At 41.5% G+C, this 15,912-nt stretch overlaps 1 long non-coding RNA gene across 1 annotated transcript in view; it reads left to right on the forward strand.

Annotated features, from left to right (window-relative positions):
- LOC118804747 overlaps window positions 1-15,912 on the forward strand; it is a 77,335-nt gene that overhangs the window by 50,985 nt on the left and 10,438 nt on the right. The window contains exon 2 of the long non-coding RNA XR_005007015.1: window positions 9,496-9,592. This is a non-coding gene — a long non-coding RNA (uncharacterized LOC118804747). The remainder of the gene's footprint in view (window positions 1-9,495; window positions 9,593-15,912) is intronic.

Consider the following 15,912-nt stretch of genomic DNA (forward strand, 5'->3'; position numbering starts at 1 on the left):
CTCAGCGGGGAGTAGATGTTCGTTTGGTGTTTGTATAAAACGTCTACAGTGGAGCTACGGACCATGATGACCCGCCGCGCCCCCTGCAGGAATGTATGCGTGTTTAGCTTTTTGCTAACTAGTCTATCGTTAGTTTATTGTTTCAGCATCTCCAGCTAACATGGCTAATCGAGCGTTTTGGTTATAGTTATTTTCACATCCATCGATTTATCACTAGTCCGCTGACATTACTGTGCTCTGACAGCTGTGAAGGAGTTTTTCCACAAATCATTTATATCCTTTATTTAGTTTGGACTCCCACATTGTTGTGTGTTTTGGTTCTCCAACAATGCTGGACACAACCTCGAATTCCAGTCTTGGCAGGTATGACCAAGATAAAGTGACACACCTTTCTGTGGTGGCTGAAGTGCGAACGCCGGTGTTTGTGAGGATAGTAACTGTCCATAAGGGATAGCAGAACTTGTTTTACCCAGCGGTTACGCACTTCTGTTTCATGTGAAAAGGGCCTGTTGAATTTAGTCCAGTCCTAAAATCCATTTCTAATCTAAAGAAGCAAAAGTTGGACTGATTAACTACATCTGGGTTAAGTGGAAAAAATTGGGTAGATTAGATTTTTTTTCACCAAACTATTCCTTTAAAACATGCTGTTCACTCATCGGTGCACTTATGGAAGTTAAGCTGCAGAATCAGCCTGTTTTGAATTCACTGCTTTTGTCATGTCACCAAAACCAGCACAGTTACACATATCCACCCATTCAGCCTAAGGCAGTTTAGCCCCGCCCACTCACACTGACGTTAAACAAACACTGAAGTCACGTTAAAGGGCAGCCAGTTAGAACAGAGGTCATTTACATACATCAGTCTTAGAGGTGCAGCAACAAAACCAGCCTGTTTAGTTCTAGGGGATAAAGACAGGTTGGGAAAATGACTTATGACTGTTTTAGGTGTATAAAATAAATCAGATGTAATCAAAAAGTGGAATATGGGCCCTTTAAAATATATATTCACATGGGGTAAAAAAGGAATAAAAAAAGACATTTTATTCAGTCGATTCTATAACTTATTTAATAACTGCTTTAAAGCTACTACTGTAATGTCGTATAAAGTCATAGAAATTCATACTCTAAAGGCCCATATAAAAGCTGTCTGGTTTTAAAGATGTAATCTGTAAAATTCATCTCTCGAGATGTTTAATTTGTTTAATCCTAAAGGGATGAAGAGAGGTTGGAAAATGGTCGTGTAAAAATGAATTATGACTGATTTTGCTACATAAAACCACACAAATGTCACAAGTTGGCCTCTGCTGGGAAAATAAAATACAAGAAAAATGTACGTTATGGGTTCTTTTAAGTAATTAATCCAAACTAATTGTTCTGTTTGAAATCGGTTCAGATGCCATTGCCGACCACTGAGTCATGAACAGGATCAGGTCACAGTTCAGGTCACTGAAAATTCCTCCCCGCAGTGTTTCCTGTGTTGAGGGCGCTGAGCAGCAGTGTGCGGTTTCAGAGCCGTGTGCAGAGTGAAGGGATGGGGCAGCGGAGTGTAAATTACAGCCCTCGTCGACTGTCGTGTCTGAGAGATGATGAACTGGTCTGTTGACGGAACAATAGGCCTGAGACGGCCTAGATATTGGATTTTGTTCCCTGATTTGACGACGCGGCTTCGTGTTTCAGTCTGGAGCGAGTTGCTTAAAAGCACTGAACCTTTAAAGCAACAGATCTGAAAAATATCAGGTTTGCACGGCCCCCCTTTACCCCACCCCCTTACCCCACCCCCTTACCCCAAAGTAGTCAATCAGCCAAGACATGTTAAGTGTCTGAAGTTCTTTTGTTTTAGCATTAGATGCAAGGCTAATGTAGCTGGCTAGTAGTGCAAGCTTATGCTAAATAGCACCGCTAAGCAGCGCCAACCCCAGTCAACTGTGTCCTCACACTCGCCTCAAACTGTGTGGAGGTGTTCAGTGTCTCTAACAGACTTCATTATGTGGTTTCTGACAAACGTTTGTAACCACACAGAAATAAATGTTACGTTTCCCAATTTGTACGTTTCATAAATGATAATGTATCAGAAGATACTAAAAATGTGAAAAATATTTAGTATCTGCATCATCCCACAGTTCCCATATCGGTGCATTTCTAGAGTTATGGGTTTCAAATTATGTAAAACTATGGCTTTGATTACCGCGTAATCTTTAAAGGAGGCCTCCAAAGAAGTGATGCACCAAAATGAAAATTTCTGGCTGAAATTTAAATTCAAGGCACGCTGGAAAAAATCGAAAGAATCGAAAGTTTTTTGTTTTTTTTTTAATTTTTTTCTTTTGCAGCAGGGACTTTCTGCTTCAGTTTTTTTGCTGTGTTCTGTGCATCCACCCAGATAGCGAGCATATATCAGTCCCCTGGCTTGATAAGGTCGGCACCCCGCTGACTGTTTGCCACTGTTGGTCCACCTCGGGCCACCCAGATTACTGTCCTGCATACAAGGACTAACAAGTTTTTAATCTCCTCAAACAGATTTTAAATGCACGGAGACTTTTATTTTAGAAAATAAACTAAGACAAATATTACAAACAACTGAGAGGAAAAAAAAAGTAATGACTAGGCCTGATGTACAGTGATTTTAGAAAACGTTGCTGACACTGTGCAAGTTAAAAATTATTTACCAAACTAATTAACTAAGTATAACTAAAGAAAGGAGGGAAGGAAAAAAGTAGATTGCACTGTGAGGGAAAATGAGCGATGATAAGTGAACTTCTGTCTAATGCACTGCTTAACCACCGGTGGGCTGCCCAGAAAACGCTGAGCAAAACGCCAGTGGACCACCAGCTTTGCCATCAGTGGACCAACAGCGGCCCACTATCCTCTTGCTATCAGGGTAGTTGCAGTGGAGAAGTTCTACTAGTGAGCCATTAGAATCTCCTACCTTGAAATAAGTATTTTAAGAAAGCTAGCATGCTGAACTTCATTCATTCATTCATTCATTCATTCATTCATCCATTCATTCATTCATTCATTCATTCATCTTCTAAGTCGAGTCATGTTTTCGGGTGCTGTTAAAACCTGCAGTGGAGAAGTTCTTGGGTGTCTTGAAGCTCCACATGAACAGAAATTATAAATCTCTAATGTTCCTCATAGAAGCAGTGACAGTTTTATAGTTCTTTACTGTTCAGCTGCTCAAAGTGTTTGAACAGCCTGACTGGCGAAGGAGAACAAAGAAACAAACAGCATTTTTAATCACTGTTTCTCATTTTCGTTACCATTTTAAATGATTTGTGAAGTGTTATATTGTGACGCTCTGTTGTCGGCCTGTCTTTTGCTATTTTGGCCAATACTTTTAGTCTTTCTTCTGTGCTGCTTTTGGCCATTTTTGGCCAAAATGTTTCAGTAACCTAAATCCTGGTGCAGCTGTACTCCGAAGTCAAATGTGCTCCAGCATTGAGTAAAGGATAATAATGTGTTTTGAACTACAAGCTTCTGATTGGCAGGCAGTGAATTCTACACTAAAATGTGTCAGCTCTGACAAGACCCAGTGCTCAGTACAGTGAAAAACACTGCAAACTCATAAAAGTGCTGCAAAAAAACGCTTTCATCAACACGACTACACCTGCACTACTTTTCACAAACATGCTGAAAACTCCGTAAACAAGTGGCACTTCAGAAGTGCTGCAGAGTCAGCTGCAGCACAGCGGAGCGTTTCTGGAAGACTCTGAAAGGGGATGGAGTATCTGTGAAGGAAAATCACTGACAGGAGTTGAAAAGACTGTGAAGACTCACTTTCAGTGAGTTCCTGGTTAACTCAGCCGGTTAGTTAGATATCTGACATGTCTTCGCTGTACTACAGTGGTTATCAGTCCTATCCGGGGGGATTTAGGGATTGCGGGGCTCTGGGCTTTCGAGTGATGACATCTACACTGCAGTAATTGTCTTGAAATCATGAAATAATCTTAAATTGAGTCAGCATGTCTAATATTTCTCAATTTGATACAGTTGTTAGAAGATTATAAGATTAGTAAACTACCTCTAGACATTTTCTTACTTTTGATAAATATGCAATATTCAGTGTTCACATCTCAGAGGATCTGACATGGACCGAACACACCACACGGGTGGTAGAAAAGACGCAACAGCGCCTCTTCCACCTCAGGGGGCTGAGGAGGTTTGGCATGAACCCCCACATCCTCAGAACATTCTACACATGTACTGTGGAGAGCATTCTAACAGGCTCCATCACCACCTGGTATGGAGACTGCACCACCATCGAGCAGAAAGCTCTGCAGAGGGTGGTGTGGACAGCCCAGGACTTCACCGGGGTCCAAACCTCACAAACCTCCTGGATTTATACACCAGCCGCTGCCTGAGGAAGAACAGGAGGATTCTAAAGGACTCCACCCATCCAAGCCACTGTCTGTTCTCACAGCTGCCGAGCGGGAGGAGGTTCAGAAGCATGAAGTCCAGAACCAACCAGTTTCTTCCCCCCCCCGGGCCATCAGGCTGCTGAACAGTAGTGCTGGTGTATCGGTCTATAGGCCTGTCACTGCACCTCCGGGTCACCATCATGATGATCACCATGGACAATCCAAACTTCATCCACATCAACAGACTCACTCTGATCTTACTGCACCTTCAATATAGCAAATCTATACTTACACATATGGATGATGTACAAGATGTCAATCTATATCTTGTATAATCTGGTAGATTGCCATATCAGTATTCTATCCCTGTGTAACTGCATCCCATTCATTATCTACCTCAAATTAACTGCATATACGGAGATGTGTACAGCTGTACATTTCATAGTTTTGTTTCTTAACTTATTACTGTACAGCTGTACATTGGAATAGTGCAATACTAGTATGCATTGTGTATATGTGTATGTATATGTATATATGAGTCGGTGTATATATATTTCTTTTTTCTTCTTATATATATGTTTGTATTTAAAGTCTACGAGGGGGCTATGCACCTAAGATTTTCACTCACCTTGCACCTGTGTAAATGTGTTGTGACAGTAAATGTGGTTTGATTTGATTTGCTATCTAACTATTTCTATAGTTATGTAGAAATTAGGTAATGATATTTACTTATTACTACTGTGAAAAAGTAACATAATCCCATTACAGTTTGAGAAAAGACAAGAATCTTATGAGTTATTCTTTCAGCCCAACACAGTATTTATCTATACTGACATTAACACTGGTGTTATGTACAGTCTGCGCAGAGTCCGAGCAGCGCTCTGTTCTGACTGACCACATGAAGTTAGCTCTGAGAGTGAAGGAACGAACTCTGTTTCTCTGCTTTGCTTGGATCACTTTATTTGATTTTTCTCTCTCAACACTCGAAAAACCTCCCCTCCATCATGTTGATTATTAATTAATTGCTTTATTTATACCACGTGGCACATAACATGGAATAGTCCATTATAACCATGACTGAGGGGTTATGATGGGCTGCACTGATGTTCTTAAAGGTAATCTGCAATCACAAAAGCAGCTATTTCTAAATGTATATACCCCGATCAGGCATAACATTATGACCACCTCCTTGTTTCTACGCTCATTGTCCATTTTATCAGCTCCACTTACTATATAGGTGCACTTTGTAGTTCTACACTTACAGACTGTAGTCCATCTGTTTCTCTGATACTTTGTTAGCCCCCTTTTACCCTGTTCTTCAGTGGTCAGGACCCCCATGGACCCTCACAGAGCAGGTACTATTTGGGTGGTGGATCATTCTCAGCACTGCAGTAACACTGACGTGGTGGTGGTGTGTTAGTGTGTGTTGTGCTGGTGTGAGTGGATCAGACACAGCAGTGCTGTGGTTATTAAACGTGGACACATACAGTATCATCTAATTTGTATTTCATTGGGCTCTTGGCTCCTGGGGTCCCTACACAGCTACCCTATAATATCATATCTGATATTGCCATTTGAAATGTGTTACACTCTATGGCTGTGTCTGAAACTGAAGGCCACTGTCCCGATGTCCTGCTGCCCTTACTGTCTCGTAAGTCGGCGCCTTAAGGAGGCAGCGTTGTGATGAAGGAAGCTGCAGTTGAGTCGTGTTTGAAATGAGCTACGAAGGCAGCGATACGTCACAACACTGCCAAGATACGACAGCTCGCTGCTAGCCTTAGCCGTTAGCATCTTTTACCCAGAAATAAACTTCTTTAAGGAAGCTCGCATGCTGAACTCATTCATTCTTCTTTTAAGCTGCTTATCCTCCTGGGTCGCTGGAGCCTATCCCAGCGGTCAAGGGCGTGAGGCAGGACCCACTCTGGATAGACTGCTGGTCCATCACATGATCACAGAACACAAAGATGTTCTCACCTAAGGGAAATTAAGCATCTCAGTTAGCCTGACTGTATGTCTTTGGACTGTGGGAGGAAGCCCACGCAGACACGGGGAGAACATGCAAACTCCACACAGAAAGAACCCCGGTTACCCGACCGGGGAATCAAACCCAGACCCTTCTTGCTGTGAGGCAACGGCAGCATAAAAAGTGTTGCATTTGTACACAGACTGGTCTCTTTCCTCCACTGAGTCAGTGCTGGGGTTCTGCTATTTTTGCTTAACTGCGTTGGTGCGGACACAAAGGATTATGGGAAATGTAAGGCAGTGAAGGACACATCTACACTGCCTTCAAACCCGGCCGAGTGGAGGAACCTCAGCAGGCAGCATTTTATAAAAACGTTCGATTTGAACACGACTGGTTGCCTCCCTGCCTCAGAGTTCTGTCTGAGTAGCAGTGTTTGAGAGGCAGCCGGCAGCTGATTCCCATTACAGTGATATTAGTTACCGGTTTAAATAAGTTGACTTACTTTTTCCACTGAATGTTTATGCTGCATAAAACCCAAGTCTGAATATCTACGTCCTTGTTGATTGTCCTCCGGGAACACTGGGCTTTATTGACCAGTATCTTCCTAAGTGTGTTCTTTAGTGTGTTCTTGATAAAGGTCCTAAGAAAAAGTCTACGTCGGATTCATGACGTGTTCTTAAAGTGCAGAACTGTTCTCACCTCTGTGCTCTTGAGTGTGTAGACTGTTTTTATCTAAGAACAAACACCAAATACGAAAACACTGGTGAATGACAGAATCTTCGTAGAACTGCGTAAGTGTGTTTTAAGAAGGAATTTCTTCTTAAGAATCGTTGGTGAATGAGGCCTGTTAATGTTGTGACTGGCTTTGCAGTGTTTTCTGTATTTGCAGTGTTTTTTTTGGTGTCATCGTTTTGATGAAAGTGTTTTCAGTGACACTTTATTTTGTGTGTCCTGTTTAGATGAAACACACTCTCAGTAACATGTCAACAACATATGAGGGTTAGGATTAGGGTTTGGGTTTGGGTTAAGGTTAGGATTAGGGTCAGGGTTAGGATTAGGTTTTGGGTTGAGGTTGAGGTTAGGGTTAAGATTAGGGCCAGTGTCAGGGTTAGGATTAGGTTTTGGGTTTGGTTTGAGGTTAGGATTAGGGTCAGGGTTAAGATTAGGTTTGGGGTTGAGGTTAAGGTTAGGGTTAAGATTAGGGTCAGGGTTAGGATTAGGTTTTGGGTTTGGGTTGAGGTTAGGATTAGGGTCAGGGTTAGGATTAGGTTTTGGGTTGAGGTTAAGGTTAGGATTAAGATTAGGTTTTGGGTTGAGGTTAGGGTTAGGATTAGGGCCAGTGTCAGGGTTAGGATTAGGTTTTGGGTTTGGGTTGAGGTTAGGATTAGGGTCAGGGTTAGGATTAGGTTTTGGGTTGAGGTTAAGGTTAGGGTTAAGATTAAGGTCAGGGTTAGGATTAGGTTTTGGGTTTGGGTTGAGGTTAGGATTAGGGTCAGGGTTAGGATTAGGTTTTGGGTTGAGGTTAAGGTTAGGATTAAGATTAGGTTTTGGGTTGAGGTTGAGGTTAGGATTAGGTCCAGTGTCAGGGTTAGGATTAGGTTTTGGGTTGAGGTTAAAGTTAGGGTTAAGATTAGGGTCAGGGTTAGGATTAGGTTTTGGGTTGAGGTTGAGGTTAGGGTTAGGATTAGGGCCCGGGTTAAGGTTAGGTGTCGGGTTGAGGTTGGTAAGGTTAGGTTTTGCTTAATGGAAGTAACATATTAACAACACATCTACTTAATGTAAGTAATGTATCAACAGAACATCTCCAAGATATTTACTACAGTGTATTCAGAGGCTTCACTACAGCTACTTCACTGATGTGTTGTTTGTGTTTATTGATAATCTGTTAAGAGTTTATTAATCATCTACAAAGGACCACTCAACTACAGTGCTACCGTGTTTGTCTTACCGATAAATAGTGTTAGAGTTTGCAGAGTGTCCATGAATTTGCAGTGTGTTTCATTATGTAGCGAAGCGTTTTTAAAATGCAGTGTTGTCATTTTGATGAAAGTGTTTTCTGCGCTCGCAGCTCATTTTTTTATTTTGCAGTGTGTTCGGTCTTGTTGGCCACTGGATGTCTCGCTCTCTGTCTTGGGGGTTTTGAGTAAAAGCTGTCTGTGAGCTCCTGAATGGCTTCAGTTGTGAACGTGGGGATGTGTTTTGGTGGGGGTTGGTAGTTTTCAGACAGCTGGTTTGCGTTAGCACGCGGGGGGCACAGAGCCGGTTGAGTCATATGGGTCGAAGGTCGAGCTGGGCTCTGATGTTACAAATGCAGTCCGGAGCCTCCTGAGACGAGTGACCGAGGCCGGCTGTGCCGAGCCTGTGAGTCAGCCAAACTCGCCGCTAGCAGCAGCTGTTAGCCACCAGCTAGCGTACATTCATTGTGCTGCATAAGCCTCCAGCTCAGCACTCTACTACACTCAGCACGCAGAGTTAACCCTTACAGGACTGGAGGTATCACTGCGCTTTTACTGCATGTTTCATTTATAGAGCATTTATTTGTATTTAATTACATAGTTATATGTAATGAATTGGCCCTCTGTGGCACATACAAGCGCTTTTTCTGTTTTAATGTCAGTAAATGATAAAAACATGGCAAAAATGTGAAGTAATGTGTTTTTTATTGTTTGTTTTATTCTGTTATATGTTAGTATAGGATTTAAAATGAATTCAATTTATAATCTAGCAAATCTATACTTGCACATATTGACATTATAATATTGTACATCTTCTATCCATATCTTGTAGCATCTGGAATGTGTGTGTGTGTGTGTGTGTGTGTGTGTGCATGTATATAAAAAAAACTGTATGTATGTGTATGTATGTATGTATGTGTGTGTGTGTATATATATATATATATATATATATATATATATATATATATATATATATATATATAACCTATATTACTGTTGCATTGGAATGGAATCAGTTTTAATGCCACTGGTTATACTTTTGTTGCATTTCAGATTCACTTTACATTTGTCTTTTCATTTTGGTTTGCAGAAATGTTTGTTTTTTCATTAATAGTTTTTTTTACTGCATTACTCTGCATCGTCCCTACGATTGTTAAACAGCCCAGATAGAAGGTAATATTTCACATTTCTGCTCTCTAAATGCTTCTTTTTCTGCCTTTTAGGCATCAGCCCGACTACCACTGACAGCCTGCAGCAGCTGGAGGAGAAAGGCAGCTCGGACAGCATCGCAGAGCCCGTTAAAAACTGAAACACACACAGGTGAGAGTGGCCGAGAATTCATTTAAAGTGTTTACTCTCTTCAGCTCACCTGATCCAGCTCATGCAATATAGTGAAAAGACTGCCATGTTAATTAGCTAGCAGCCCTAAAACACATGAAGACGGTGAACTTTCTGTTTAGCCCATCAATCAGATGTTTACCCATAAACACTTAAATTCTACAGTTTCTCAATAGGCTGAATGAATAACCGACTCTAAATGTAGGTATTGTGATATAAACTGAGTCTGTTCTACAGTTTCTCATTAGGCTGAATGAATAACCGACTCTAAATGTAGGTATTGTGATATAAACTGAGTCTGTTCTACAGTGTCTCATTAGGCTGAATGAATAACTCACTCTAAATGTAGGTATTGTGATATAAACTGAGTCTGTTCTACAGTGTCTCATTAGGCTGAATGAATAACTGACTCTAAATGTAGGTATTGTGATATAAACTGAGTCTGTTCTACAGTTTCTCATTAGGCTGAATGAATAACTGACTCTAAATGTAAGCAGCTATATTGAGCAGCTATATTGGGGGGCGGAGCCTGGATAGGTCAGTTGTTCGAGTTAAATCGGGCTTGCTAAATTTGGGAGAACACAAAAATGTGCAGAATTTAATTTGACAAAGCTGTGAACGCGACACAGAGGAAGGTGCTCTGCGAGCGAGTCCCATTTGTTTGATGTACGAAGTGTGAATGCATGCAGTGCTGGACTTTCTGTGCAGTAGAAAAGGTTCAAAAGGCTGGGGTTACCTGAGGGAAGGAGCTCAGACAGCTTCCCGTGTCATTTCCTGCTCAGCTTAAGGGCTGCAGAGCCTGGAACTTTCACTTTGATCAGGCCCAACACGCGCACAGCCCCTCAAACAGTGAGATAAAACACTCCCTAAACAGTCTTTTGGGGCGAAGAGGCTGTTTAACGTCTCCAATAATCATCTAATTAAGGGGTTAGTAAGACTGGGTCGAGAAATCCCACAAGCACCCAAGCTGAAAATCAAAAGACTGTAATTTTATCATTATGATACTACTAAGTAGATGCTGAGGGGAGAGAATAGGATCACAATACAAACAACTGACTCTGCCTGTATAGACCTGAGCCTGAATGAGTCGGGCTGGGCCAGGAATCTTATTAGGGCTGTGCAGTTCATCGTATTTAAGAATCTGAGACCTGAATTTTATCACAGTATATTCTTTCTTATCAGTCAGAATCTGTAATTATTACATTTTATAATGTTCAGTTTTAAGTCCTAATTGGATTTTGAACCTTGAAGAAAACAAAAAATATCTGATTTAAGAAAACTAAACCACTGCAGAGGTATTTATTTATTTATTTATTTATTTATTGTCACAGTCTGCTGTTTTGAGACTTTTTCGTCAAACTCAGTTTTTTTTAACTCTTTATTTTTACTTTAATTGCCTTCTTTGAATGCTCTGTTGTGAGTGAATGGCTAGACTTCTTCTACCCTGCCTCGAGAATAACAGATATACAGCGCCATCTAGTGCACTGAAGCAGAGTTCAAGCCTAATTCTCGATTGAGGAACTGAACAGCATCATTGGTTGGTCGGAAAACACTCAAGTTTGCTTTTGATGTTTATTACTTTAAACAGATAGATATATAGAGTTGTGTGGAAAAGATTGGGCGCCCCGGGTGAAATTACACCTTTTTTTGATTTTCTAAGTAAAAATAAGTGAACACATCCTCTGCAGAGACACATTTGTGCACAGTTTAATACACAATCACTGTTTATTTACTGAATTTAACATAGAAAATGGCCTGTACAAAAGTTGACCTTATACATTTTATGATAAATTTTTTCCAGTATGTGAATTATTTTCACCTAGAAAATCAACAAAACATACAATTTGGAGGTGGGTGTGGGTGGAGGTGGGTGGGTGTGGGTGGGTTTGGGTACATAGATGGGTCACTTTACAAATCCCAGAGAGAAATTCTTCCATTGCCGCAGTACAAAGCACAGAAAAGAGCATAACAAGATCAAAATGAACAGGAGCGAAGTATGACCATACACTATATACAGATATATATATAAAAAGAAAGTAGAGATAAATAATAGTATAAAATATACTAAACAGTAAACAATAAGAGTAATGTGTGGATGCGTAAACAAAGTGACAGTGCCTGGTAGCTCCGGTGCTGAAACTTGGGGTAAAAGGAACATCCAGAATGAAGTTCTAATAACGTTTTTGACATACTTTGAAAAAGCCTGTTATTCTTTACATTGTCTGTTAATTTCATGATAATAATGAATAAACCAAGAGAAACGGCCCAGAATTACTTAGAAAGAAGTCTGGTTCCATTGACTTACATTAAAAGTGAAGTGTTTTTTCCTCCTCCTGTAAAGTTACCATTTTGGAGATACGAGGTTTTGTTCCGACAGCAGCGATATATATATATAAAATGTACACACACACCGATCAGGAATAACATTATGACCACCTCCTTGTTTCTACGCTCATTGTCCATTTTATCAGCTCCACTTACTATATAGGTGCACTTTGTAGTTCTCAGCACTGACGTGGTGGTGTGTGTTAGTGTGTGTTGTGCTGGTCTGAGTGGATCAGACACAGCAGTGCTGCTGGAATTTTTAAACACTGTGTCCACTCACTGTCCACTCTATTAGACACTCCTACCTTGTCGGTCCACCTTGTAGATGTAAAGTCAGAGACGATAGCTCATCTGCTGCTGCACAGTTTGTGTTGGTCATCCTCTTGTCCATCATCAGTGAGTCACAGGACGCTGCCCACAGGACGCTGTTGGCTGGATAATTTTGGTTGGTGGACTATTCTCAGTCCAGCAGTGACACTGGTTTAAAAACTCCAGCAGCACTGCTGGGTCTGATCTACTCAGACCAGCACAACACACACTAACACACCACCACTATGTCAGTGTTACTGCAGTGCTGAGAATAATCCACCACCCAAATAGTACCTGCTCTGTGAGGGTCCATGGGGGTCCTGACCACTGAAGAACAGGGTAAAAAGGGTAACAAAGTATGCAGAGAAACAGACTACAGGACTACATGCAAGCTAATACTGCTACGTCCTGAACTGACATCATAAGACTGACCTCACCAAAATACCCTAGCAGTCTTCGTCCTGTGTGGTAGTTTAGTGGCTTTGGCAGTTTTAGGCTGCAGTTGGAGAAGCTGGTGTTGGTATTTAACAGTGTTTAAAGTTTAAAAGTAGACGTACTTTCATGTGATGTCATTTCAGTGCTCGGGAATGTTAGCTTGTTAGCCTGTATGATGCAATATTCATATTTCGACCCTGTAATTCAGAGGATCCAGTGACCCTCGGGAGGGAAATGTACACGGATCAGCTTTGGATTATTTTGGTTTGCCACAGGACACAACAGCAGCAATTTTCCACAACACCATTCATTTTTCCCATAGAGACAAACAGTTTAGGCCTGGAGATCCTTATAAGGGTATGATGCACGACTTCTGAGGTCTGTTGTGGTGCAAAAACCACGTGTTGCCTTGTGAACTGTATGCATCCTTGTTTGCTGTGGCTCATGCTTTTGGTGAATTCTGTATATTTTTCTTCGGTTTGGTGAGAAAGATGGAAAAATGCAGCTGCGCAAACAAGTAGATGAGCGAGATTTGAGTGATGAAACTCGGCTCACTCTGAAACTGGGTCACGGCGTGCTCTCTAGGAACATCAGCCTGAATTAAAGAGACTCTCTATACAGATTAACACTGCCTGCAGTGATTAATTCATCAATTTAGCTCGATGGAACTGATTACGACAGCACCCTCGACAATACAGCGCAAGATACGTGACTTTCACAAAAGGCCTGAAACGAAACAAAGCAGACGGAGAAGCGCATCAGATCCACCTCACGGCCCTCTCAGCTATAAATAAATTGCTTTTAAAAAAGATTTACTGTTGCATAACATTAATCTGGAATCATATCTCTAATCAGGAGACTGCTACTGCGTTACACGGCTAAAGTGTATAATAAACAGGAACATTAAGGGATTTAACCATATTTCAGAAGAAGAACAGATTAGCACCCCAGGCTTTATTGCTGAAGCTAGCTAAATGTGCTAATGTGGGCTAAACGTCTGGCGTTCAAAAGCAGCAGTTTAGATCACTGCCTGCTGGTAGATGTCATAGATGTTGTTAGCTTTGTTGCTAACAGCTTTAAGTGGTACGACTATCTCTGAACCCACAGGATGGCTTTAAAGTAATGCTTCAGCCAAAGTGCTAACGTGGCTAATGATTAATTGCTTTGCAATGCACAATCACTAATAAATATACATTTATTTTTAAATAGGCGCGCAGGAACAAATACATATTTGTGTTTTTGTTTTTGTTTAGTTATCAAATATGTTCGTTGTGACAGTCATGACCGAAGTGCACACTTAAAACACAGTACTGGGTGTGGGTGTGAGAGCAATCCTAACGTTTGATGTGTTTTTACAGGCTTGTAGTTCAGGACGGAGGAGTTTGTGTGTGATTTGTAACTGGCTGTGTAGCCTAATGGTTAAGTTTCTCATCGAAGGAGAGCCGGATTCAATCCCAGCACGGAGAGGCTCTCATTAGGCCTCTAATAGTTTATGCTGGCAGTGAAATGGAGTCTATACATGTTTGAGGTCATTAGATTAGGTGGTAGGAATAGTTAGCCATCAGCTGGAAGGTTGCGTGTTCAAATCCCATGACTGATTAAGGGCACAAGAAGTTATGCCTAGGCAATGCACTTAACCCCCCACTGCTCCAGGTGGCGCTGCTCTGCTGGCGATGCTGTGCTGCTCCCAGTTGGGTATAGTTAGGCAGCAAAATGACAAATTTCCCTTGTAGGACCAATAAAGTACATAACATCGGTTTTGTCATCACAGATCTACCTTGTTTACTGTGGAAACTCTTATCGCAGTAATGATAAAATTCTGATTTATCATGCAGTCCTGGCAGAGATGGTGTTGTAGTATCTTCAGAACCACAGCTTGGTGTCCCACATGTGGTTTTAAAGGAACGTCTTTTCTTTTTTTTTCCTGAAGATTCTCTAGAATAAAGTCTTTCGGCGGCTAAGCTAACTCGCCGGCTGGCTCGCAAACAGCATGATGAGGACAGTATGTTCCAGTTTTGGGTCTGGACGTCAGAGGAGCTCTTTAGCGGATTTGTTCTGACCTGAGGCTGTGACGGAGACATGTCTCTTGAAAATAAAAGCGTTCATGCCGAGCACAGAGCGGACTGTGTGCGAGCGGAACGGGAGTGATGTGAGGTCACGCAGGAGGCTGAGTTTAAACCTCACTGTTTCCAGAACTGCGAATAGAAATGTAAGAGCACAGCGTTCACATGAGACTAATACGTCTCTGACTGGAAATTCTGATCAGGTTTAGTGGATGGTGGGAAGTTCTTTTTTTGTTATTCCTTCAGACGTTTTTGTCTTTTTTTGTGAGAGCTGTCTCCTTGCTGTCTGTGCACTGCGTAGTGGAGGCACCAGACGTTTGGATTAAGAAACATAAGCTAGGTCCTGTATCACTGTGACGTGATAAGTGCCGTACTTTTAAAAGAGAAATTTATTTATCTGGGCAGTTAGCCTGAAACATTATACCACCCTAGAATAAATACAGAGAAACACAAATTCACTGAAACGGTATGAAAGCTTATGAATACACCGATCAGGCATAACATTATGACCACCTCCTTGTTTCTACACTCATTGTCTGTTTTATCAGCTCCACTTACTATATAGGTGCACTTTGTAGTTCTACAGTTACAGACTGTAGTCCATCTGTTTCTCTGATACTTTGTTAGCCCCCTTTTACCCTGTTCTTCAGTGGTCAGGACCCCCATGGACCCTCACAGAGCAGGTACTATTTGGGTGGTGGATCATTCTCAGCACTGCAGTAACACTGACGTGGTGGTGGTGTGTTAGTGTGTGTTGCGCTGGTCTGAGTGGATCAGACACAGCAGTGCTGCTGGAGTTTTTCTCAACCTATATCAGCCTATTTTTAGTTGCCCTTGCTGTTATTCTCAGTCCTGCTCACAGCGCTGAACTACAGCCTGTTGAGTTATAACAGTCTTTCCCAGCATAGCGTGTTTTGACAAGTAATTCCACACATGAATTGTAATGTCTGTTGTATTTAATAAAGGAAGTGAATGTGAACGGCTCGCTGTTGGTGTACAAAGGTCAGCGTATTTCAGGCCAGTCTGAAGAGCAGAAGCAGAGACGCTGTAGCTTTTAGCTGTGAGAAACCTTATTAGAGGGTGAGTGTTTGGTCAAATATGATAAAAGGATTTTAGCTGCAATCCAATCCTGGCTTTGTTTTGAGACAATGCGGTAAAGCGATACACCGC

The sequence above is a fragment of the Colossoma macropomum genome, unplaced genomic scaffold (assembly GCF_904425465.1).
Source record: "Colossoma macropomum unplaced genomic scaffold, Colossoma_macropomum, whole genome shotgun sequence".
NCBI classification, from domain to species: Eukaryota; Metazoa; Chordata; class Actinopteri; order Characiformes; family Serrasalmidae; genus Colossoma; species Colossoma macropomum.